The sequence below is a fragment of the Simochromis diagramma genome, unplaced genomic scaffold (genome assembly GCF_900408965.1).
Source record: "Simochromis diagramma unplaced genomic scaffold, fSimDia1.1 OVJJ01000344.1, whole genome shotgun sequence".
NCBI classification, from domain to species: Eukaryota; Metazoa; Chordata; class Actinopteri; order Cichliformes; family Cichlidae; genus Simochromis; species Simochromis diagramma.
Window position 1 is genome coordinate 7,586,419 of NW_024387375.1, and position 24,081 is coordinate 7,610,499.

Sequence of the window (24,081 nt, forward strand, 5' to 3'; positions counted from 1 at the left end):
TTAGAGTCTTTCTTTGTTTTTTCTGATCAGTCTTGCTGTGACTCATCCATCCTTCCCTCCATTTGGCATTTTCGGGGGGCAAAATCTGGGGTCTCTCTCTCGACAAGTCATCGTTCTATCACATGGGTTGTCTTGCTGCTTTTAAAGCTGAACTTACCTTTTTCCACATGGATTTAATCCCATTGCATTACATACTGTGAAGTGCACAGTTGCTTACTTTGATTATTGTGTTACTTCATTACTAGGTGTTGTATACTGTTTACAGTCACACTGCCTTTAAAAGAGGTGACAGCAGCAAACAGAGAAAGAGCTGAGGAGGCAGCTAAAGTAAAGGCTTCCTCACAAAGATGCTTTCGAAGCAGTAACAGGCCAACAGCTGAATCATTATCACTGAAATGTCTAAGAGGCATTTCTTGAATATTTAATGTCCACTGGGCATGCTTAAAAACAAGCTTTTGCATGTTTTGTTACATGTGCTAAAAATGAAAAGGAAGTAATGGCGTTTGGTCACATAAAGGTTAAGGGATCCGTGAAAGTTATAGGACGATCGTAACGAAAGCGGCTTGGAGAAAATTTGATGCTACAGTAAACTTAGAAGATAGCTGCTCCCTAATAGAAATTAATGAGGTTCAAAACACTTTGCTCTAATAGTGCTGTAGAGATTATTCATATCAAGCTGATTTATGACTCATTAGGAGTGGGCTGCTGCCATCTTCATGTTTTCCTCCACAGTCTTTGACATAGTCACTTCTCTTATTGTAGCTCTCCTTTCTCTTCTCTCTTTGTTCAGCCTGCTTGTTTTTCTCTTGCCTCCACACCTCAATAAGATCATTGTCATCTGTTTCTTCCTTTGTTGCGATCCACTTGCAGACTAGCAGGTCTGCTGAAGAGTGGAACAAAGCACAGATTCATGGCAGATACAAGATGATGACCACAACCACCCTCTTACTACCATTACCACCATTTTCTTTATAAAAAGAAAAGAAGAAGAAAAGAAGAAGAAGCAGCTATTGCTTAGTGACAGCATTGTTAATAGTTTCAGCATCATTAAAATGGTCAGCATCGTGCCCCTGGTGTCATAAAACGGGGCGTGTGGAAAACCGAGAGTGCAGGACTCAGCAGACACAACATAACTTAAAATCATTGCTTTTATCGTGCAGGCAAAAGAGTAACAGAAGCAGAATAGTAACAAACTAACTAACCAGAGTACCATAAGCTATACACACCACGATGGAGGATGTGACACAATACAGAGAGAGGAGATTGGGGTAGAGTGGAAACGCCTGGGAACGCATCTGAATAGAATCTACCTGAAATGACACAGGAACCAGAACTGACACTTGACAAATGCAAGATGGGACTATCAAAATAAAACACTAAGTAACACCCAGGCTAAGACATGTGAATTTGACAAGATAGAGAACACAGACGGCCATGTAGACAGAATGCAGACAGACCAAAAAAGACGCAGGACATCACTGGGGAGACCAAAGGTAAACAAACAATGAAACGAGACTAGGACAGACTGGAAATGAAAGCAGAACTAAAAATAAAACAAGAAAAAGTAACACTAGAAAATAAAATACTCAAGAATTAGAACATAAACGATCTTGTACCTTTAATGAAATAAATAACAAGTCCAGAAAAAATCTCGAAATACTGGGTTAAGGACCCAGGACCATGATACCTGTCAGGCTGAGATGTGATGCTGAAGCTGTAAGTGGAGAAAATAGAAGGACGTTTGTGTCCTTAGATGTTGTAATAAGTGATTCATCCTATTTATTGTGCTCTTAATGGCCGTGCCGATTGCGCATTGTGTTCGTCACACACACATACACACACAAATAAAAACAACACAAAAGAGGACGAGAACAACTTCCATTCTGTTCCATCGCACTTCATTTCGTTGTGCCTGTTTTCCAATCTCACTGCGATAGTACATTTCTAAAATAGCAATAATACGCTCAATGCCTGTGTTTTTTTTCATGTACTTTTTGAAGTATGCTGCCATTTCACAAAGCCGACCTGTGGGGACGTGGAAATTAAAATGTTTATTTACACATCACGGTCAAAGTCGTTTCCATTTAAGTCCAACAGTATTAATTATTTATGTTTATAGTCTCAGATCACAGCAGCAAGCTCTCGTAGCTGGCTTGATTTATTAAATTTTTTTTTAAATACTATGAACTCAGGTAGATGAAGACACCAGCAGCTTTTTCATTCTGCCTTCTCATTTTAAATAGTTTTGTCACCAGCATGTTTTATCACACATATCTAGTCTCCAATAAATAATAAAATGTAATATTGGGTTAATAGTCTGCTACTAAAAAATGAAAACAAAATTATAAGGAAAAAACCCAAAACATCTCTGTAGCTTACACACACTGACCTGCAAGATAAGTTGGATAGATGCATAATTGTTCATATTATTATTATTATATTCATTCATCCACTTCATTAGGTATACCTTTCTACTACCCAGTCTCACCCCATTTGTCCTTTAAAGTGCATTAATTCTTTAGGGGTAGGTGCAGCAAAGTGCTGGAATTCACTCAATGAAGGTGTACCTAACAAAGTGGCTGGTGAGTAAATTTTCATATATTTCAATATGAGACTTATAAAAGAATAGACTGAGAAAATAGGTCATACTTTTTTCACTGATATTTGAGGAAAGGTGCATCAGTGTTATCCATCTTAATTCCTGGCTTGTTTCACTCTGGATTCTTTAAGTCTGCAGAATCTGCCGAACACATCCTTGATCCTTTCGTGGCGATCACAATATCGGCAAGGCCTTGTGGTTTCTGTGAGTTTCCCCTCACTGTCAGCTAAGTAAATACATGAAGTCCACATTGACGAAGCAAGAATGTGACTGGTTTTACCAGGAAGAACGTCTCAAAAAAGTCTTACAGCAATAAAATCACTACTTTAACAACTTTCTGGTTAAATTCAGAGTAAAGCATAATGCAGAGAAGTGTATCCAGGCAAGCATGTAATTGACACTGTATCCTTTGATTTTATTCCAAAAGACGGTCATGTGATCATTTGGCTAGATTGTCCATCCCTAGTTGGCACATGAAACCCCAAAGGGAGCTGTAGATGATAAGTGCTTTTCATTTATAACTTGTTTAATTTATTAAAAGTGAAATAACTTCTAAATATGTATTTTGGTGATAGCTCTTGAACCACAGGCACATGTGAAGCAAGACAGATGATAAAGATAATTGTGGTAGAGTCAGTAATATCTGGTATGTATGTACAGGTGGTATGTTCATGTTCATGGGTGTGAGAATGCACAGCGTATATGTGTGTACTCTCCTAATTATCTAAAAACAATATCCAAACATCATCTGTACCACTTTTTGTTAACCCTCAGCCGTAAAAAGCTGATAGGGTATTTCTAAATTGAGAGCATTTGTGCGTCTACTAAAAATCTCAAATGATTTGAAATCTCAGTGATCTCGACCTCAAGGTTATGAGGTCGAGAGCAGGTCAGGTTTTTTGAAAAACCAGTAAATGAAATGACTCAAGAAGGAAGTCAGCTAGGACTTGAACAGTCATACAACAGGTGCATTTACTAAAAATCTTGGACAAGTTTCAATCCCGGTGGCCTTGACCTCGAGGTCAGAGGTCAACTTGTGATGATTTCATTCATTTTTAATCAAACATAAGCTGAGGGCAGTTTTTATTGACTGCATGTGTTTGATATGCTGCACTGGCAGCTTTATGTTTTTGAACTCTTCATCCATAAAAACATTCACTCAAGCCTCAAAGACCAAGGTCACAAATCATATTTTTGGCGATAACTCAAGAACTTAATTATGACAATATTACACACAGATGTAAAATATGATAAAACGATGAAGCAATGACATTTTATCTCCAAACGTTGAAAAGTCAACAACTGAGGCCTGATAATACTGGCAGAGGCATACAACCATGAGTGAATTAACAACAGCTTTTTTATGGCGATGGCCTTAGATTCTGGTGATCTTTAGTTATCCTGTGCAGGCCGATCGTTTCACCCACTGATGATACTTGAAATTATGCAAAAACGAAAGCAAAGTTCAAATGTGTCGCTAACCTAGAACATAATCTAAAACTGTGTCTCTCGAACGGGAACATTTAATATGTCTTTTGATCAAAAGAACATCTAATCTGTCTAAATTGCTGTCAACAGTTTTCAGTTTGGTTATGCGCATAATTGCACGGTGGAGCAAGTGAAAGTTAATCAGAGGGCTTGCAGTTTCGTGTCAAGTGAAAAGCAGTTGCTGAGGGTAATGCTGATTGGGAATTAGCTTCTAAAAGGGTGCATGATGTGGTGGCCTCGCTGATCACGCAACTTTGCGTATTAGTATTTTAAAGAGGTCTTGTGTCCTGATAAATCTGCATTTCTAGATGTTTTTGCCAAAAAAAGTAAATCCTGGTTAATTGAGGTAACCTGCTGTATTAAGTCACTGCCCACTCGTCTAGACAACAGAGGCAGTGCTGAAACTAGATGGCAACAAGCAAATGAGTTTGGAGCGTCGCTATATAAATATTGTAATAACATGACACGTTAACTGGCTAATGGACTCTGAGCTGAACATCGAGTTGGGCATTTTTTAAATAGCCTCCCCCTTTCCTCCTCTCACATGGCCACTTGATCCAGGTGGGACTCTCTGCTAGTATAATAAACTATATGACTCAAGCACATTATTGTTACTGTGTTAAAATGTGCTTACGCTGAAGGATCTTTCTAAAGGTTTTTTTAATTTATCGTGCATCTTATGCAGTAAATACATTAACATGCTGCCACAATCATTTCAAATACATAACATACAATTAAGGGCCCTGAATTTCCAGCCAGAGTCCCTCCTCCTTACCACCACCCAGCCTCCACAGTGCACCTCTTAGGTGTTTCAGGCATGTGTATCTGGGAGCAGGCCCAGAGGAAGACCCAAAACACATTGGGGAGGTCTCTTGGCTGGCTTCAGAATGGCTTGGATAATGGATGGATGGGTACCTTTTTTAAATTTTTTTTTATTTTTAGGTTTTAGCTTCTGTGAAGCACTTTGTGATTTTTATCTTGAAAGGTGCTATATAAATAAAGTTTTACTTACTTACTTACTTACCTAATACCATTCTTCTCCCTAAAGTTTCTAAACCAATAAAAAAAAAAACAGATGAAAAAGACAAGCAAATGTCTCCAGTCCTCTCTGGTTCACAAACTGATGCATGTTGCAGAGGGATGATTCAATTTAGAACGAGCATTCATTTAGAACGAGTCATATTTAAGATACCCGAATGAAACACTGTGTACTTAAATTCAAACATTCATCATTACCTCCACAAAGAGGATCACATGATGGGTTTTGGTTTGCATGTCCGTCCGTTAGCAGGAGCTCGGCCAACCTTAGAAGTGATGTAAAGAAGTTATTCTTTTCCACAGTGAGATTGGCAAATCTGACATTTTTTGCTATATCTTTGTGAATTCTGGGATTCGTTTATATGCATGCTGTGAAGGAATTATCTTGAGCTCTGTTTGAGGTACTGCATGCAGTCTTGGTCTGTTCTTGTTATTACAATTGATTGTAAATGTATGGATTTCTAAAGAAGGCCATGCAAGATTAATTATGCATGTTTTAACAATGTTTAATGCAATTACTAGCAATAAATGCCATTGTAGTTGTTAATTGTTTAAATTATTGCTCTGGAACTCCACAGTTCCCTCACAAATTGGTTAGTCCGATAAATCGGAGTCGTCCTTAAATTTCCCATTCATTTGGCGTCTGCTCTCTCCCTCTCCTCTTTCTTTCCATTCAGCTCCTTTTGTCTCTTTATTTTGTCCAACCATTCCCTGCTTCTGTCTTCTTCCTCTGCTGACAGTTCATTTGTATCTGGTCCTGACATCCCTGACTAACGACCTGCCAGACTGCTCCCCTGCCTAATCTGTTTTCCCTGAATCATCATCTCAAGACGCTCATCAACGTCTTCACGCAGCTACCCATCACGAGGGGAGGGTTTGTCATGCCTACTTAAGGATTTGACTGTCTTCACTCTTTGTTTTGACTTTGTTTGGTTTATTCTGTTTCGAGCTGAGGTTATTAATCTAGAGTGAGAAATTAGGGAAGGAAGAAGTGGTACAGATGCTCCTTTCCCCCCCTTATCATCATCATCAAGTAGAATTATTGTACTGCATTCTGGTGAACGCAGCCTGATGTTTCCAGCTATGCAATGTACAATTCAAATGTATCAAAGCAACATGAGTTGTTTCCATCATGCTTCTCAGCTATTGCTCTTTGTTTGCTAATCTGCATTACTTATAAATGGCAACCGTCCATGTGCCTGTAAGTTCTATTTGGAGATTAGAAATGTGAAAGAGTGGCCATTCATTGACTATTCATTAGCGCTAATGATATTCGCAGGATGCTGCCTGATGTACAAGGGTCTTTTTTCTTCTTCTTTGTTCATCTTTGTCTCTTTGTTCAAAGCCATAACAATTTAGATATTACCACCTCAAATTAGCTTCTGAAACATGCTGCTCACTGCATTAATGTTGCTCTGTGATTTCAGAGACTCTGGTCCTGGATAATGTAGTGTTTAATCTAGGAACACAAATTCCCTTTAGTTGATGGTGAATTAGACACACAGGTGATGAGGTGGAAAAGGCACATGGGCATCACTCAGAGAGTATCAAAAATTGTTTCTTTTACTTTACGCGATAAAGCTCTCCGTGCCAGTTTATTTTCCACACTCCCCATTAAGTCCACTTAATACCAACTGTTAATATCCTGAGCCTTAATTGTCAGATCTAATAGAAATCTTGGCCCTTGGGTCACAGTGAGTGGAGAGATTAAAAGACAAACATGATTCATGAAAAGGGTGGGAAACCGTAGAGCTCCGCGGGGCTTTCACGGCTTCTCTCTGTGAAAAAGACGACTTTGTGGTTCATGGATCGCGAGTGGCCGGCATCATGCAGCTCCTTCAGCTTGCACGTAATGGAGCACGCACGCACACAGCTCCTGCACGTGCACATTACAATCTGATCGGCGCATGCACGCAGACGGTCAAAACAACCAAGAAGTGCACGAATCCACTTAGGCGCACACATTTGCCGACACACACACGTAGCCCGCAGCCCCAGCCCCGCTCCACGGCTTCCATCTGGGTGATTTGTGTCCCGCGATCCAGGCTACTCTGCACGATTGAATAAATCACATCAGGTTGGGAGTGACTCATCGCATGTTGACGGGACGCCTAATGTCATTTGAAGGTTAGGTGAGCACGAGATTGGGCCTAGCAGCGCCTCCTCTGACACACTTTCACGTTGCGATGTTGTTTTGAGTCTTGATGCAAGCGTGCTATCTCTCTATCTGTCTTTTTTCTTTGTTACACACACACACACACCCACACACACTCTCATCCACGCAAAACAATCCAAAAACACACTTTGACACACTGTGCCGGCTGACATATTATCCTTCTGTGCAAAACGGGGGCCATCAGTTCAACCCCCAACCCCACCCCCCTACATATACCCCCTCCGCCTGTTTGTTTTGTTCTTCATGTTCCATTTCCCCTCCGCATACCCGTGATCCCTCTTGTCACTGTAGTCATTGTCACGCATCCATGCCTGAAAAGCTGCCAACGCACTTCCTGCCTGTCACACACGCACACACAAGCACACAGTTGCGCGCACATGAATGATAAAACTCAAATAAATAAACTCATGAACACGCTCACCCGCCCGACATCCCCGTCCCTCATACATACATACAGCTGTAACATCTTGGCCTGCTTATCTACCTGCCTGTCTGTCTGCCTCGAGGAAGTAAGATGTGTAATTTCTGTCATAAACCAACAGCAGTGATAAAACAAACTGGCTGCGTTTCCACACTCGGATCCAATACAGACAAATAAACTTACAGCAATCCAAAGCTTTCCTTCCCATTCTCCATCCATATGTGTTAAAGAGCTAATTGTCAGGTTTGTATGGAAGGGTGATGATGGGTGTGAGGTTTTACTTCTGAGGCATGGCCGATGCTGTTATTCACTAGTTAATCCCTTTTCTTACCCAGACACTGACGTGCTCTCTGCCATTTGTTCTTGGCCAGTTGGGGTTCTGGGCTCGACATGCTCCATGCCTCTAATTATTCCTCCCAATGCTGTCAAACGATAAAATACTCCGTGACTGAATGTGCCACTAAAGCGCAGATGAAATGTAACGCCCGCCTTGCCAGCTGCGCAAACATAATTTCGTAAATTTCCCTTTCTTATTCCAAATATCGTCTGCTTTTTGTGCAGTTTGCTTGAATAAAGAGTGATAGATAATAGTTGCCGTCTGTCCGTATAATTTCACCTCTTTTCTTTCTGCCAAAAACACGCATCCTGCATCCTTTCTCTCTCTCGCTCCGTGTCTTTCCCTCTGAGTGTCTCTCGCTGTGTCCTGCTCTCTGGGCGTGTCTGGCCTTGATAACAAACAAAAAAATATTGTCTAGGTAATACAGAATTCAATTTCACAAGTTTATTCTTCTGTTTAAATTTCTTGTCCCATATCTGCGAATGAATGGAGGAAGCAATCCTATAAAAAAATAAATAAATAAATAAAACACTTCACATCAACCTCACCCTCCATCTCCTGTGTGCACCGTGGTACAGAAGATTTATAAACCCAAAGTAAGTCTTGTCAGTCAAACTGCTTTAGAGAGCAGCCACTGTGACTGTGAAAATGATTGGGATTTAATTAATTCCCCTCCACGGCTTATGTAAAGTTCATATTTTCCTGTTTAGACACAGAGTTTGAGAATCAATCAGCTGAGTAATAGAAAAGGTAATAGGCTACGTGGACGGTGACAACAGAGAGCGGCAACCAGCCAGAATATAAACTATGTCATTATTATGTCAAAAACAAGTCTGTGTCACCAAATATTGTTGACCTGCTACTTGTTTGCAACGCAAAGATGACATCTAAACTTTGCTTACAATTGCATTTATTGACTTAGTGCTGGAGGGGGTGGCATAAATACTGTCCATAAACAAATGTAATCCCCGAACTGAAGGGGGAATTGTTTAGTGGCTGTAACTGATGCACTCCTAACGTAGACATTCATCCTAATGTTTATAAATTGGCCATTTTATAATATTCCTGGGATCGGGTTGACCTCGTGAAGGTGGAAAGGTGGTATTGTTTGTTTCTTAGCTAGTTTGGTTTCAGATGTAAGCTTTACTGGGAGAATATACATCAGACTGTAGAACAGAGATTGATTTGCAGTTAGGTACATATGTGTTTGGACACCACCACAGTGGATTTTAATCAAGTGCAGACTTTTAGCTTTATTCTAGTGGTTCAACAAATTAACTGTATAATATTTAAGAATTATAAATATTTATATGTGCAGTCCACTATTTTTAGAGGCTCAAAAATAAACAGAATATGACTGAGAAAGAGCTGCAGTGCTCAGGTGAGGACTAAAAATAGGATCTGGAAACTTCTATTTGGTAACAAATCAGTTAAGAACAAAGAGGCAGGGGTGTCACTATCCAGCTCTGGATTGGCTGATGTGGTAAACGGGGTCATCTACAAATTGGAAGGTTGGTGAGTCAGTTCTTAGCTCCTGCTTAGTATCTTTAGAAGTTGCACCTGGCGCACCCGTTGGATTGTGAATGTTGGGTTAAAGTGCTTAGATACAGCAGACAGTGTGTGCGATATGGAGAATGAGACTTGAGGTTTCATTCTTTTAGCACTGCGAGTGGTAAAAGTGAGTAAAAGGCACTTTATACGTACCAGTTCATCATTTTACCATTTAGAATCAAGAGAGGCCTTCAGGAAACACAGAGGGTTTACAACATAATGCACCGACTGGTTACACTGAAGGGCAGGAAGACCAGATCAGACCCTGTCAAAAAAACCTCTTTGGACAGATGAAACCGAGATGAACTTGTACCAGCATGATGGGAAGGGAAAAGTATGGAGAAGGAGAGAGCGAGCTTGTGATCTGAAGCATACCACATCATCTGTCAAACATGATGGAAGCAGTTTTACGGCACGGGCATGCATGGCTGCCAGTGGAAATAAGTCACTAGTGTTTACTGATGATGTCACCGCTGGAAGAAGCAGCAGAATAAATTGTGAAGTGTGCAGGAATATACTTCCTGCTCAGATTCAGTCAAATGCTGCAAAAATATTAGGACAGACTCTCACAAGGCACATGGATAAAGACCCAAAGTGGCAAAAAGCCACTCAAGGCAAAAAAAAAATGAATATTCATCAATGAACAAGTCAGTCACCTGATCTAAACCCCACAGAGCATGCTGTTATGTTGTTAAATCCAAGACTGAAGGTAGGAAGACACCAAAAAAGCAGCAACTGAATGTAGCTGGCAGAGCTCCTCAAGGGAAAAAAAATACAGCATTTGGAGACGTTCATGGGTTCTAGACTTCAGCCAGTCATTGCAAAGGATTTTCATCCAATTATTAAAAATAATCCTTATGTTTAAAGTGATTAGTTTGTCTAATTACTTTTGAGCCTGGGGCACTGTGTCTGAAAATGTCTGTAATTCCTAAACAGTTAATACAAAATCTTTCTAAAACCCCTTGAATTAAAGCTGAAAGTGAAACAAAAAAGAGTCAGTGTCCAAAACCTTATGGCCCTAACTGCAATTTTAATAAATCAACTAAATCCCAGATAATCTTGATTGCTCTATTAAAAAGCTACTGATGTGGAGTGGCTGTATTTACATTGTTTAAGTTGCCTAGAAAGAAAGGAGCAACAGCAGAAAACCTAGTAAACAGTTTCTTCATTATCAGCAATCTCCATGACTTTATAAACCAAAAGTGCCCAGTGTGTGAAATCATAGGCTCACAGCCATTATACACACTTCACATGTCAGCTGCAGACAGCTAGATACTTTAATAAGTGTGCACCCTTTCCTCGTTTGGTTTTGATTTAGATGATATTTTATTAAGACCGCCATCCATACGCTGAGTGGCTGGTCTCGTTCATTCTGTGCAGTCTCTCAGCACCATTAGCTATCCAATAACATCATTAATAAGGGAGTCAAAAGGCTCGACCATTCTGTGCTTTGAATTTTAGGGATGAAAATGTATTATGGGTGAGAAGTGTGAGCCAGCTCAATAAAATGAGATTTAAATGCATTTTATTGTTTAAAAAAGGGAGAACAATACTCCTTGAATTTCCTTGAAGTCATCATCCACTGTTGAAGTAATAATATCAACCTGCATCAGGGCCCAGGGAACCTTACTATGCATTCATCTTATATTGCAGTTTTTTTTTATCCAGTTTTAGGAGTTGCAGGCAATCTTCTGTTTCATTAAACAGCAATTCTTCCATTTTTTACGTGAAAACAAACACAAAAAACAGGAAATTTTGATGGGTTGATTTTTGCAGACCTCTCTGACATGGCGACTGAGTAAATTGCCTCATTCGCACTTGCAATCAGTTCATTAAACACTATATCTGATTGCACAGACGATTAATAATCTGGGTCTCATTCATGTCTTAATCATTTATTTATTGCCACAGAAGACAATCGACTTTATTAAAATATCATCTTTCGTAAGTTCCATTTAACTGTGGCAAATAAGCAATTGGAAAACGCCTCTAAGGGTTTACAGTTATGATGCATTATTGCTGGCTTTGTATGGTGTGATGGAACCAGGAGAACAGACACCTACTGTGCCAAAGACACCTTTTATATGAATTACTGTGCTACAAAAATCAAGTAAAATCAAGTCTGTTTGATTCCACTCAGATTAGCATACAAACGGGTAGCTATTTTAAGTCTAAAATATGGCCATTGGAGGACAGATTAGATACCTAGTTAGTCATCCCTTCGCTAATCACCTCTTCACAGAGGGGGAATGATCTCTTTTAAGTCTTGTGCTCTGACTTTTCCATTGTCTCACATAAAGCGAGGGGAATGACAAATGCATTCACATGCATATCAGCATTCGTGAATGGCATTCATTAATCATTTATGTCTAATTTTAAGGATTAACAGGTCGGGGCGTGAGGTCTGTTCACATTCAAGTCATTATAATTTTATTGAGACTCCGGGAGAACTGATTGAAAACATTTAGACGTTTACAAAGCTTCACATTAATGGGAAAAAATGGAGTGTTCGACTGCAGAGATTGGGAAGCGTCTATGCGAGAGACTACCGGCAACCTGGAGTGTTTAAGATGTAAGTCAGACCTCTAAGCCTTATCACTCTAAACATAACTTTTTAACAGTATTAAAACACACCCTGAGAAGGCTTGCTTACCATAAAATTATTAGACTTGAAGTGCCCCAGTCTCCTTTTATCTTTAGAGATTAGCCAGACAGTAGCGGCGTGTTTGTTAAATGAAAGTAAACAATTTAGTGTAGCGTTCCACTTTCCAGACTCGGGCCTTGGTATGTGTAGGGAGTTATGGTGTATTGATTACTCTGCGTCTGCCCTATTACCGCCAACTCTCCCTGTGAGCCCCATGTCTGGATGACTCAGTGTTGACAATTGTATTACAGCCTATTATCTTTCAAATCCCAGATCTTGAATTACAGCCTACCAAGGGGTCTGATTTGGAAAGTTGAAATTGGTTGCTGACTTCATACCTGACTTCCTCTCTGTGCTCCATAACTTTCTTTTTTTTGCTGTCCTCCATCACTCCCATAATCCCTCCCTTTACCTTTCACAACATTTTATGTGAAATTTATCAAAGATCTTGCATGTCCACTTAGTTAGGAGCTCCTCTCTACTCCTAAATTATCACCATCTATGTGTTCTCCCAAGACTTTTGTGCACGTTTGTCACTGTTTAACATAAAAAGGTCTTGACAGTTAAGAGTTAAAGGAACTTAAGGAAGTTTTTTTCTTTTTAGCTGTAAATCAACAGCAGACAGGCCAACATGTTATTGGACAGATACTATTTTTTACTTATACTCATATGATTGTTTTTAATTAAAACCTAATAAGTGTGCATTTGCTTGTGTTTCTCAACCCATGCGTCTTTTTGCATTTCTGCAAGTTCTGCCAATGATTTTGCTTTGTACCCCATTTAGCGCCTGCCAGAAAGTCATTAGTGATGTGCAGAGCAAACATGTCCAGCTCTTTGCTGTTTTAATAAGTCTGATGGAGCTTTTATTTTGATGAAACACATAGCTGTTATTGTGACAGAGAAACTAAATGCTGTCGAGCGTAACTGATCTTTGACCTGATCACATCTAGTTGTTTATCCGCCTACAATGCTGTCTTAAAGGCAGGTATTTTTTTATTAGTTTGTTTTTCTGTAAAATTATAAAAGTATAAACCTCTTATAGAGTGCCACTGTGGTGTGGTGGTCAGCTCTCTGTGGAGTTTGAATATGTGGGTCATCTCCAGGTGCTCTTGCTTCCTTCCACATTAGATTCATTGATGTTTCTGCTGATTAAATGTGAACCTGAATGGTTGTCTGTGCTAGCTCTGAGATGTCCAGGGTCTACCCCACCTTTTCCCGTAAAGCTGTTGGGGTAGGCTCCAGCCCCCACCCCCAGAACCTTAAATAGGCAGTTAAAATTGCCTTGATGGATGCGAACACTTATACGTTATTAATCTTAGCATTATGTGCTTTAGAAGATGCACCTAAAAGTGACTCTTCTAAGGAGATGGTAATCTTAAGATCCTGTGCTAGAGCTGATTTGGGAATTTAACTCATTTTATCTGTATTGCTATCGCAGTATGAATATGACTTCCTAAACCAGATGGCTTTCATTTCAGTTTGAGCTGTTTGTAATGCCTGTGTATACTGTATGCTTAACAGCTTAACAGCGTTCCCATCAGCCTGCTGATCCAATTAAATTGGTTGCAGATTTGGCAGCGTGGTTTTTGTTTTTTTGTTTTTTTTGACTGAGCCGAGAGTAGCGCAAAGAATTTATAGGAAGATGCTCGCGCTCTAAATTACAGTGAGAAAGCTGAAGAAAAGCTCCCCAAACACAGTAAACCAAGGAAATAAAAGCAGTTTCACACAGAATCTGCACTGATGGCCACTGAGGACAGAAAGCAGCTACAGGGGATTACTAATATATCTTGCATTGAAGCCAGAGAGCGCCATGCAATATAATGAAGCAGAAAATTAGATATAAAACAGAAACAGAATGCTTATGCAAAAGCAAATGTGAACTTGGCAGAAAAATCTCCCGCTTTATGGCACAAAAGATCACAGGGAGCCCCCGTCACCATCAATTCAGCCACTATAGCACTGAGCTATAGCAGATTAAATATGGTTAAATATCGTTTTGTCTAGAGAGCAGAAAATTCTGTGTGTTGGTTACAGTGAGCTAAAACAAATCTCAACATAAAGTGTTAGACGTCATTCGTAACCATTTAGCCATACCAGCATTTTTTAAAAGTGTGCTCCTCTCCTGCCGTGAATCTTCTAACGCATAGTGGAACGTCTGGTCCCAAAGCTGAGGGTTGCTTGGGCTTGATGGCAAACACTCAGGTGATCGATGTGAAACACTCCAGGCCTCGCTGATATGAACAGAGCTTAGATGGAGTCTCATCTCCATTATCTGCTGCTCTCCTCCTGTTTTCCCCCCCTTTCCTGGGCCAGTAATTCAGCCACTCACTGCCGAGTCTCCAGCACTTTGGAGGTGAAACTCTGCAATTAAAAGAAACGTTCATAAGTAATTTGAAGGGATTATTTCTAAAACTTTATAGGGTTTGTTTTGTTTCATTTTATGTGCTTTTTGTTCCTTTAGAAATTCTGCTGGGGTTCAAATGAATTCGATTACCGAGAAGAGATAGACTGTTTCACATTCTAAACATATGCTGGTGCCTGCAATATTCATGGTGTTTTTGGCCTCCGCCAGTCCAAGAATTATTCAGGGCATAAGGTCTCTGGCTCACAAATAAGATGTTACTGTTGCAGGTCAGACATAATTCTATGAATAATGGAATAAAATTGCCCATTTGTTTTCAACACTCTGCAGGAATGCTGCCAGATTGTTTTGATGTATGCAGCTATTAGAAGCTTTGAAACAAAGCTCATGTATCAACCCCAGCTTTCTACACCAAGATATATGGTATGTTAATTTCATGGTCATCTCACAGTGAATTAAACTAGGTGGCTGCTAGAAATGATGTAAGTGACATGTTAGTGCCCCGTGCAAGAGAAATGACTTGGATCCAGTCCATCCGCATTCAGTGAGCAACGTTGTCACCGCAACTAGTGAGTAATTGGAAGAGCTACAATTACAGTTTTCATGTCCAACCCTGCAGCAGCACCAGTATTTCGTGAACAAATAATTCAATAAATCAATTATCCAATTTTGCTATTACATTTCAGGTGCATAACAAGTCCGTATTCATGACATGCATCATTCGATCACGACGCCTCTCGCCGCCTCCTCTCCGCCTGTCCCGCTCTCACTGAGAACACCGTAATTAAGCAGGAGGCTTTAGAGCTCAGCCTAAATTTACATGGTAACTGATACGAGCGTGACTTACTGCCAAAAACACCACATGAAGAGTCCAGCTTATAGAGAATAATCAGTACACCACTAGAAATGGATTTCATCACAGAGCGACGACCAGACTCAGGCCTAAAGGTTTGAGCATGTTGTAGCCTTTGTCCAGAGTGGCAGGAGGGAAGTCATTAATTAGCACTTTATCATTAGGAAAATCAATATGCAATTTGCAGGAATGTTACTCAATCATAGCCTACTGGAGTCTGTTTTCTCTTTCACAGCGATACCACGCTGGATAAGGGGTGGAGAGGACTTGTCTTTCTTTTTTTAAAAATTGTCAGAGATGATTATCACTGCTGACAGCTCTGACTTCATCTGCGTTTTGCAGAGCAGAAAAAATGAAGCCTTTAGAATCGGAGAAACTTTGGTATATGCCACGTGCCTACTTGAAACTGCACTGATCAACATTTTTAACTAACAGTGTATAAAAAGAGGTCTTTATAAAAGACCCAGAGAGATATATGACACTGCTCCGCAGCTGCCCTCATACCTCAACTCTTAGTCTGAACTTTTTGGGTCTGTTAAATCTTTTTTTTCCTCAAACTGGCTTCCTCATCACAAAGCAGAGCAGTCACACTGGAAGCTAGCTTTTGAGCTAGCTAAAAGGCTAAACATACACTCTACTGATCTGGACGGTGTTGCCATAAAGCTGCCTGCTTAACTTATGAGATCAGATCAAGCCTGTTAATGCTTGTGGTGCTGTTTTAAGTTGATGACCTGTCCAGGATGTTTTGATAGAAACGGATCAAAAATGTTGTGAAATACAGTTAATGACTCATCTATTATTAGTCATATGATTTAATGCAAAATGTACTCAGCTTTCACTCCAGTGGCACATTGTGTGACTTAGTGCAAGTTCATCATGTTAGAAAGTGAAATCATCATTAGAAAAAGTCTTTGAATTGCTGGTCCAATTGCTGGTTGAAGAAGCAATACAATTGAGAAGTTTAAAAAAGCACCCTTCTTCTCAAACTCTCACAGTATTCTTGTTCCAAGGAATGAAAGCCAAAAAATTTGATTTGTTACTGCTCCCTTCACAGACAACGTAAAACCGCCTCTAACCAGACAGAATGAGAAGTGGAATGTCCCGATGCCCACCTGCGCAATAGTACAAGCACATCACAGTCTCTGTCCTGAGAAAGAGACACCTCACAGGTCATAAACCAGTGTCTTTATTCAGCTCTACCCACAAAACACTGGTCTCAACAGTAAAGAGTCAACTTAAGAAGCCAAATCGGAGACTTACTAAGAAGAAGAAAAGATTAAGATGAGTAAATGCAGAAATTAGAGAAAGGAATCGTGGAAATTAGTATCATGAACAGACAAATATGAATTTGAAGTGTTTTGGTCAAAGAGAGAAACATTTGAGAGACATAAAGATGTGAGAAATGTGGTAGTTGGGGAGTGTTTTAGTCATTGTATCAGGTAAGAGAGGTAAGAGGCAGACTTGTGTGCAGGCCACAGGGGCCAGCAAGAGGTGTTGCTTGCAGCCAGGTAAGGCAGGTAACTGCTTGGCCTCCAAACCAGTGGGGGGCCCTGAAAGTTGACAAACTACGGGAGCGGCAATGTTCAAAGTTTGCATAGGGGGATAGACCTGAGCTCCCTGAGGGAGACCGACCTTATTCTACTAGCACCCATTGCAAATGGTCTGTTTAAACAAAGCTAATGTCAACAAAAAAGCCACTTAATAAAGAGGAGTAGTGAACCTTCTGGGAGCTGAAAAAGAAAGGACAAAAGAGAAGAAGAAGGGGGAAAAATACCCAAGATAGTTTTGAATGGAGAAGAAAATAATGAATAAAATATTGTGCTAAATAGCTGGTAAGTGCTAATGGTCTCACCTTAAGTGTCAGGGAGAGGCATTTAAACAACATAACTTCCACTAGCATCACATGACAGGAAACTTTAATTACCTAGTGCATCCAGCTTTGTTGACCTGATGTGACTGAGTCAAGTACACACAGCTAGGAGTCAGAATCAGGGGACTAGCAGTTAGCATAGCTAGCATAGTGGAAGAAAGTAGAAGCTGGTAGTTTGAATATTACTACTTGATAACCAGGTAACTCCATGTTTGTTGTTATTGCCACATTAAACATAGTCTCTGCTATTTCAAGAATAATGTTACCTGTTGCTGTCAGATAATTTATAGCATAATGGTGATGAACACAATAGCATAAGCATGACTGAGGAGGAGGAGGACCCTGATTTTGTTTGGGCCTAAGCAAGTCAGATTTTGAGAAGTAACAAAGTCATTCTTCAGGTTGTGCAGCTAGTTTTAAAGGATGATCTCACTCAAAAACTACAAAAAAAAACTGGAAATATGTCAAGGATAGAGTGTGAGAGTGTGCTATGTGTGTATGGTTGTAATTCATTACCAGTTCATTGATGTGGTTTAAAGTCGGTTGTCTGTGCTTGAATTTGTTGTTAATGAAATAGCAAAGTGAGCTGAGCCAAATACCCCCTTGTCAAGGTTGGTTGCCCCTCCAGTCCATATGCTTTGGCACAGTCTCTGATAAGTGGGATCAAAAACAAGAAAGGCTATCAGTCTGCTTTCTAGTGCAGTGCCATACCCTGTGCATGCTGCTTGACTGGAGCAATTTTCCCTCTGCAAAAAAAAGTAAACATTGGCAGATTACTGCAACAAAATGACGGCTAGTGAGCCAAAGGCATGCAAAGCTAAAATTGCTGCAAATGGATGATTCTTGGATGAAATAAAAATTTGAGAAACAAACAAAAAGAAAGAAAAAACACACAAATGAATTGTTTCTGAACTTCCCAATTTTTTCTGAATACCATATCAAGTCATTTGACACATAAAATTTTGAGTTTTCGTTAACTTTTCTGGTTGACCATGAAGTTTTGAGGTAATATTTCAGGACAGAAAAACTGTCTCCATTCATAAAGGTGACACAAATAAGGGGGGTAAAAATCCTGATTTTATCCTTCTACAGGATGTGAAGATTTTCTGTTTGATAGCAGATTTGAAACATCAACTTTACTGGTTGCCAGTGTTTCAGTGTGATGTTGTGTTGCTCTCAAACAGCCAAAAATTATTTATTCAGACTGTATTTCTGCTTAGTAAGAGTCGAAACATTTAATCTACTTGTGCGACAGTCCTTAAAACTCATTTAATTTATGTAGAAGCCGGTGAGTCAGTGAACGTGTGACTGCGATTCATTGTTCTGACTCATTTGCCATTATTGCTGCATTCCTGTCTGCTGCCAGTGACCGGTACTTCTCAACTTCAGCAAACTCCATTAATTTTAATGCCACTTTTAACTTCTTTTAAGAAGTTTTTCAAACAGACAAAATGTTCAGATGACTCCAGCTCATTGAAATGCTGAGACCTTTGTTATTCAGCATCTGAAAAAAAGTGACAATATTGGAGCAGCACTCATTTCTTAACATTCCCTGCACAGCATGCATACAAAAGTCTCTATATAGCCAAACTTGCATTTGAAAGGCTTATCTAACAACTTCACATTTCTGGTAGAGATATCGGCGTTTCAGTAACACGGTGTTGTACCACGTGCAGCAGAGATGCATCCCAAATCAGCGGAGATCCCTGGTGCCTAAAGAATCGATATAATCTCAGCGTTTCTGTTCCGTTTAGGGAGATGTGATAAATGAGAGAGGACCTGAAGGATGCTGACTGACTTAAAGAAGTTTTTGATCCAATTCCGTATTCACTTATCGGTTTCATACAAGCTTTCATTGCAAAGGAATATGTCTGTGCATGGACACGGATGGCAGAGAAGGAGGAGTAGGATTCTTGACAGGGTGTCCACCTATAAGCACCGTCAACCCTCCTGGGATCTCATTATTCGCTGACTTCATTGTTATGAACACTGAGTGGTCACACATTTGGGTATTTTTGCAGGTGTGTGTGTGTGTGTGTGCATATGTGCATGTATGAATGGTCCAGTTATGTGAAAAGACCAAAAAAGAAGAGAAAGAAGAATCGTTGAAAGCCAAAGGATATGAAAAACCATCTAAAATGATGAAAGAGAAACTGAGAGAATAAAAAAGGAGTTGCACATAAAGGGTAGATAAGACAGGGGCGACTAGATTGGGAGGGTTTTCAGAGGGAAAAGGGTGAGAATTGAGGAGGTGAAGCAACAGTTTTTGGTTGGTTGGCTCGGGTCCCGACTGCTGATTGATCTCCAGGTGACAGCCGGTGTCAGGGGCCCTCGGCCAGGCTGTCATTCCCTTGCACTCTTACACCCTCGCACCCCCCCCCCCTCCTTCTCATCTTCGCTCTGTCGCTCTCTCTCTCCCGCCAGTGCATTTTAAGCTCTCACTTGTGCCAACTAATCTCTCACCTTCTTCCCTCTCCATTGATTCAACCTCTAGCTCTCTCGCTCTTTTTCTCTCTCTCTTTGCTCCTCATCATCATTCTGTTCGGCCGGCCTTTTCACCCCCTCGGTGGTGACAGTTGGTTTCTCTACTGCTCTCCTCTACCCTCCAGCTCTGCCTTTTTTGTTCTCCCACTGCTGGGAACCAAATGCTAAGCACTGCCCATTTCACACCAACTATTTGCCATGCAAGATGTGCTCGCGTGCAGGGCTTTAGTGTGTGCTTGTGCGTCCCCGTAACACGTATCCAAAAACATGTGTTATGGGGAGAAAACCCATAATATAAATCAATAACGGCTCGGGGTTACGTTAGGCAAGCCTGTGTAATGTCCTCTGAAGTCATGGGATCACAACTCCCCGTGTGTCTGTGTGTTTGAATTTGCATGTGCAAAGTGTCAGCGTCTGTGCCCTGAAAGCCCACAAATGCTGCACACCAGTTTTCTTCAGACACTGCCTCGGGATATTTTTGTGACCTTGGTCTTCAGTGACTACGTGTGTGTTTGCTGCTCAATTATAGGGATTTCATTTTCCTGTGTGTGGGCATGCTCATGCGCTCTCCAGTTTGTTTTTGTGCGTGTGTATGCACATGCATGCAATCAGGAACCCTTGAGGGGCATGTTTAATGATAGGCTCGTTTGCACAGCTCTGACTCTAATGATCTATTAAAGTACACTTAACCAGTAATTATATGGACAGTCCCCAAAGGCTTATGAGGCCCCAAAAGGGCCTGCTGAAGATGGAAGAAAAGCCCATGTATTTAATGGAATGCATGGGAATCGATAATGCTGCGGCTTTAAAAAAATTTTTACGTTTCTAAAGATATTAATGAATGAATAAATAAAGAATAGGTTCAAAGGAGACTTTTCTCCTGCCATGATTACATGCAATGTTAAACTTGAGACAGGGATTAAGTATTCCTCAGGCTTTGCGGAGGAACATGTAATCCCTGTCTTAGCTCTCCTCTTCTTCCCCTGGACTTGCAGGACTATATATTTAGTTCCAGCCTTGCAATTAAATCCACTTTTACAGTATGACCATTTTACATTGTATGTATTCAAAAGTCAAACGCAAACTTATGAGAGCCAGGCTAATAATTTCTCTGAGTTAAATGTTTTGAAATTCAATAGATACTAAAGATCAGGCAGTCTCTTTCCTAACAAGACCATTAGACCATTATTCTACTCATTAACAGGATTGTCTCCTGAAGTTCAAGAGCAGCTAGAAGCCCCTTAAACTTCAGTGCTACATCCTCTAATAAGGCGATTTTAAATGTGTTTCACGCTCTGCAACTTGAAAGTCATACTGGGCCAGGATGAATAACAATCCAGTCAGGGTGGAATTAAGCAAATAAAGTGTGCTTGCATAGTGATGGAAATGCAGGACTGTAAACACAAACTGCAGGAGCTGTCTTCAGTTAGTGTGTTAACAAAATCATTCAACAAACACTTCACCGCACACAACAGCCAAACAACGCCCTGCTATCTCCTCCGCTTATGTTATTTCACCGTGTAGTTTTGTAAACAAACATTTGAAAAAGCTGTATTTCTTGAAGGAGAAGTCAAACTCTCTAAATATTGTTATAGTCCATATCCATCCACTTTCATGGTATAGATTCAACAAGGTGCTGAAAACATTCGTCAAAGGTTTTGGTCCATATCGACGTGGCAGCAGCACACGACTGCTGCACATTTGTCAGCTGCGCATCCATGAATTTCCAGGTTCTGTTCATCCAAAAGGTGCTCTGTTAGATCAGGCGACTGTGGAGGCCGTTTCAGTAAAGTGAGCTTATTTTCATGTTCGAGAAAGTCGTTTGAGATGATCTGAGCTTTTTAAAGTCATGTTTTTTTGCAGGAAGCAGCCATCAGAATTCAAATGCTGATTCTTCCATCAGGCCAGGCAACGTTTATCGAAGCTTCTGTTGTCCAGTTTTAGTGAGTCCATGTAAATTGTTGTGGCACAAGGGCGATCGAGTTGGGAGTTCGCCTTGTAATCGGAAGGTTGCCGGTTCGAGCCCCGGCTCCGACAGTCTCGGTCGTTGTGTCCTTGGGCAAGACACTTCACCCGTTGCCTACTGGTGGTGGTCAGAGGGCCCGGTGGCGCCAGTGTCCGGCAGCTTTGCCTCTGTCAGTGCGCCCCAGGGTGGCTGTGGCTACAATGTAGCTTGCCATCACCAGTGTGTGAATGGGTGGATGACTGGTTGTGTAAAGCGCTTTGGGGTCCTTAGGGACTAAGTAAAGCGCTATACAAATACAGGCCATTTACCACCCTATGTGGTCTTCTGCTGCTGTATCCCATCTGCTGCCAGGTTTGATGTGTTGTATGTTCAGAGATGCTCTTCTGCATACTGTGATTCTAAGGAGTCACTATTTTAGTTACCTTCCTTTCAGCTGACCTCTGGAATCAACCACTTTCACCCAGTGAGTTTCCACCACAGGATATTTCCTCTTTCTCTGGCCTTACTTTGCAAACCCTGGACATGATTATGTTGGAAAATCCCAGCACTTTCTGAAATACCAGCTTGTCTGGCACCAGCAACATTCAAAGTCACTTAAATGACCCATCTTCCCCCATTTTGATCCTTATTTTTAACTTCTGCAGGTCATCCTGACCTGGTCTACATATATGTAAATGCACTGAATTCCTGCCATGTGATTGGTTGATAGCTATTTGTGTTAATGAGCAGCTGATCGGTATATACCTGATAAACCATCTTATCATATTCCTAACGAGAATGATTCCCTACTACAGTTAAACTTTATGGAAGCTGTTGCTCACAGTTATGATTTCTGCTGCCCGAGACTGAACTTTAACATCATCAGTCTGATTTTTTTTTTTTCTCCAGCTGTAGAAATGAAAAAAATGTAAGATGACGTACATGTAATGAGTTTTATTTGTCAGGAGGTAGAAATAAAGATGTTTCAGAACATTGTTATTCATGGTTCACCCTCTAAAGAGTTAAGCTCTCACTTTTATTATCAGTGTTTATCAGTGTTGCTTGTTTTTATCATCCGCCTCTTCCGTACACCAGCATAACAAAACATTTGGGATTTCCTGGTTCATGGAAGGTTGGTAATAGGAATAATCAGCCTTCCACTTAAAGGTTAAATAGACTCCGTCTTCCTTCCCTGAAGTGTGTCTTTGTCATTGCAGTCAACCACCAGTGTCTTCAGAGTGAAGTGATTCATGCTGGTTCTTCTCTTGGTCTAAGAGCTTTTTTCCACCTACCTTCTTATCAGTTATTTAATTCACTGGCCTATTCACTCTTTTTTTTGTCTGAACGTCCATTATCTGATTTTCCTAATCCCCTCTCATCCATTTTCCCATTTTTCATTTTGCTGTTATTCTGCGCTTCAGAATTTGTAAGCTTTGATATCTCCGGGAGCCCATAAAACTTTTTGTTTTTTCATTTATTTGTTTATTTATGCTTGTTTGTTTTTTAAGAAGATTTTTACCAAATCCTGATGCCACACATGAGCTGAGTTACTACATAGCAGGAGGTTGCCTCAAGGGATATAGTTAGCAGCTTTTATCATTATTTTTGATTGGCACGTAATTGTTTGCCCACTGCTGTTGCCTTCTTGCATTTACATACATATTTTGCTCTTTTATTTCTATTTACTTGCAGAGTATTTACCATTTCTACAGAAACCATATGGTCATTTGTTCCCAGTGTCACATGCTGCCGCACCCACTCACCATCCCCTCAAACTTCTCTTATCTTCATACTTGTCTTGATGGCAGGCACAGAGGTAGACTGGGCTTGGTCTGGCTGTCACAAGTTAGATGGCACAAAGGGCTGGAAGGTGAAGGCTGCCACCTGAGGTGGGGTACTGGGTTTTGACACCTCTATTAACCTTCAGGAGACATCCATCCTCAGTCACGCCCCCACCTCCTCTCTCCCCCCTGTTCTCCCTCAGCTCCGTCTCACCCTGCCCCCTGTCTCGTATTCCCCAGGCAGCGGGAAAACAACTTGTCCCTGGAGCAAAAGAGCCAAATAACAAACGACTTGTGTTTTCCTCTCCTCCCAACCTGGATGATTTCAATATGTCATGGATTTCTATCTCAATTATTGGTCTCTGTGACCTTTGTTGTTTTCCCCGAGTCTTTCTCTGTCTGTCTGTCTGTCTGTCTGTCTCTCTAATTGTAACCCATTAGCTTTGCAGTCTGGCAGTCATACCTGTACATTTTTACAGCCAGTGGGAGAAAAAATCCATGGGTGTTGTGCAGCGCTGCTCGGTAAAATTGT

The 24,081-nt window shown here is 40.7% G+C and overlaps 1 protein-coding gene across 4 annotated transcripts in view; it reads left to right on the forward strand.

Annotated features, from left to right (window-relative positions):
- Positions 1-24,081, forward strand: part of grik4 (glutamate receptor, ionotropic, kainate 4) — a 330,883-nt gene that overhangs the window by 246,624 nt on the left and 60,178 nt on the right. The window lies entirely within an intron of this gene.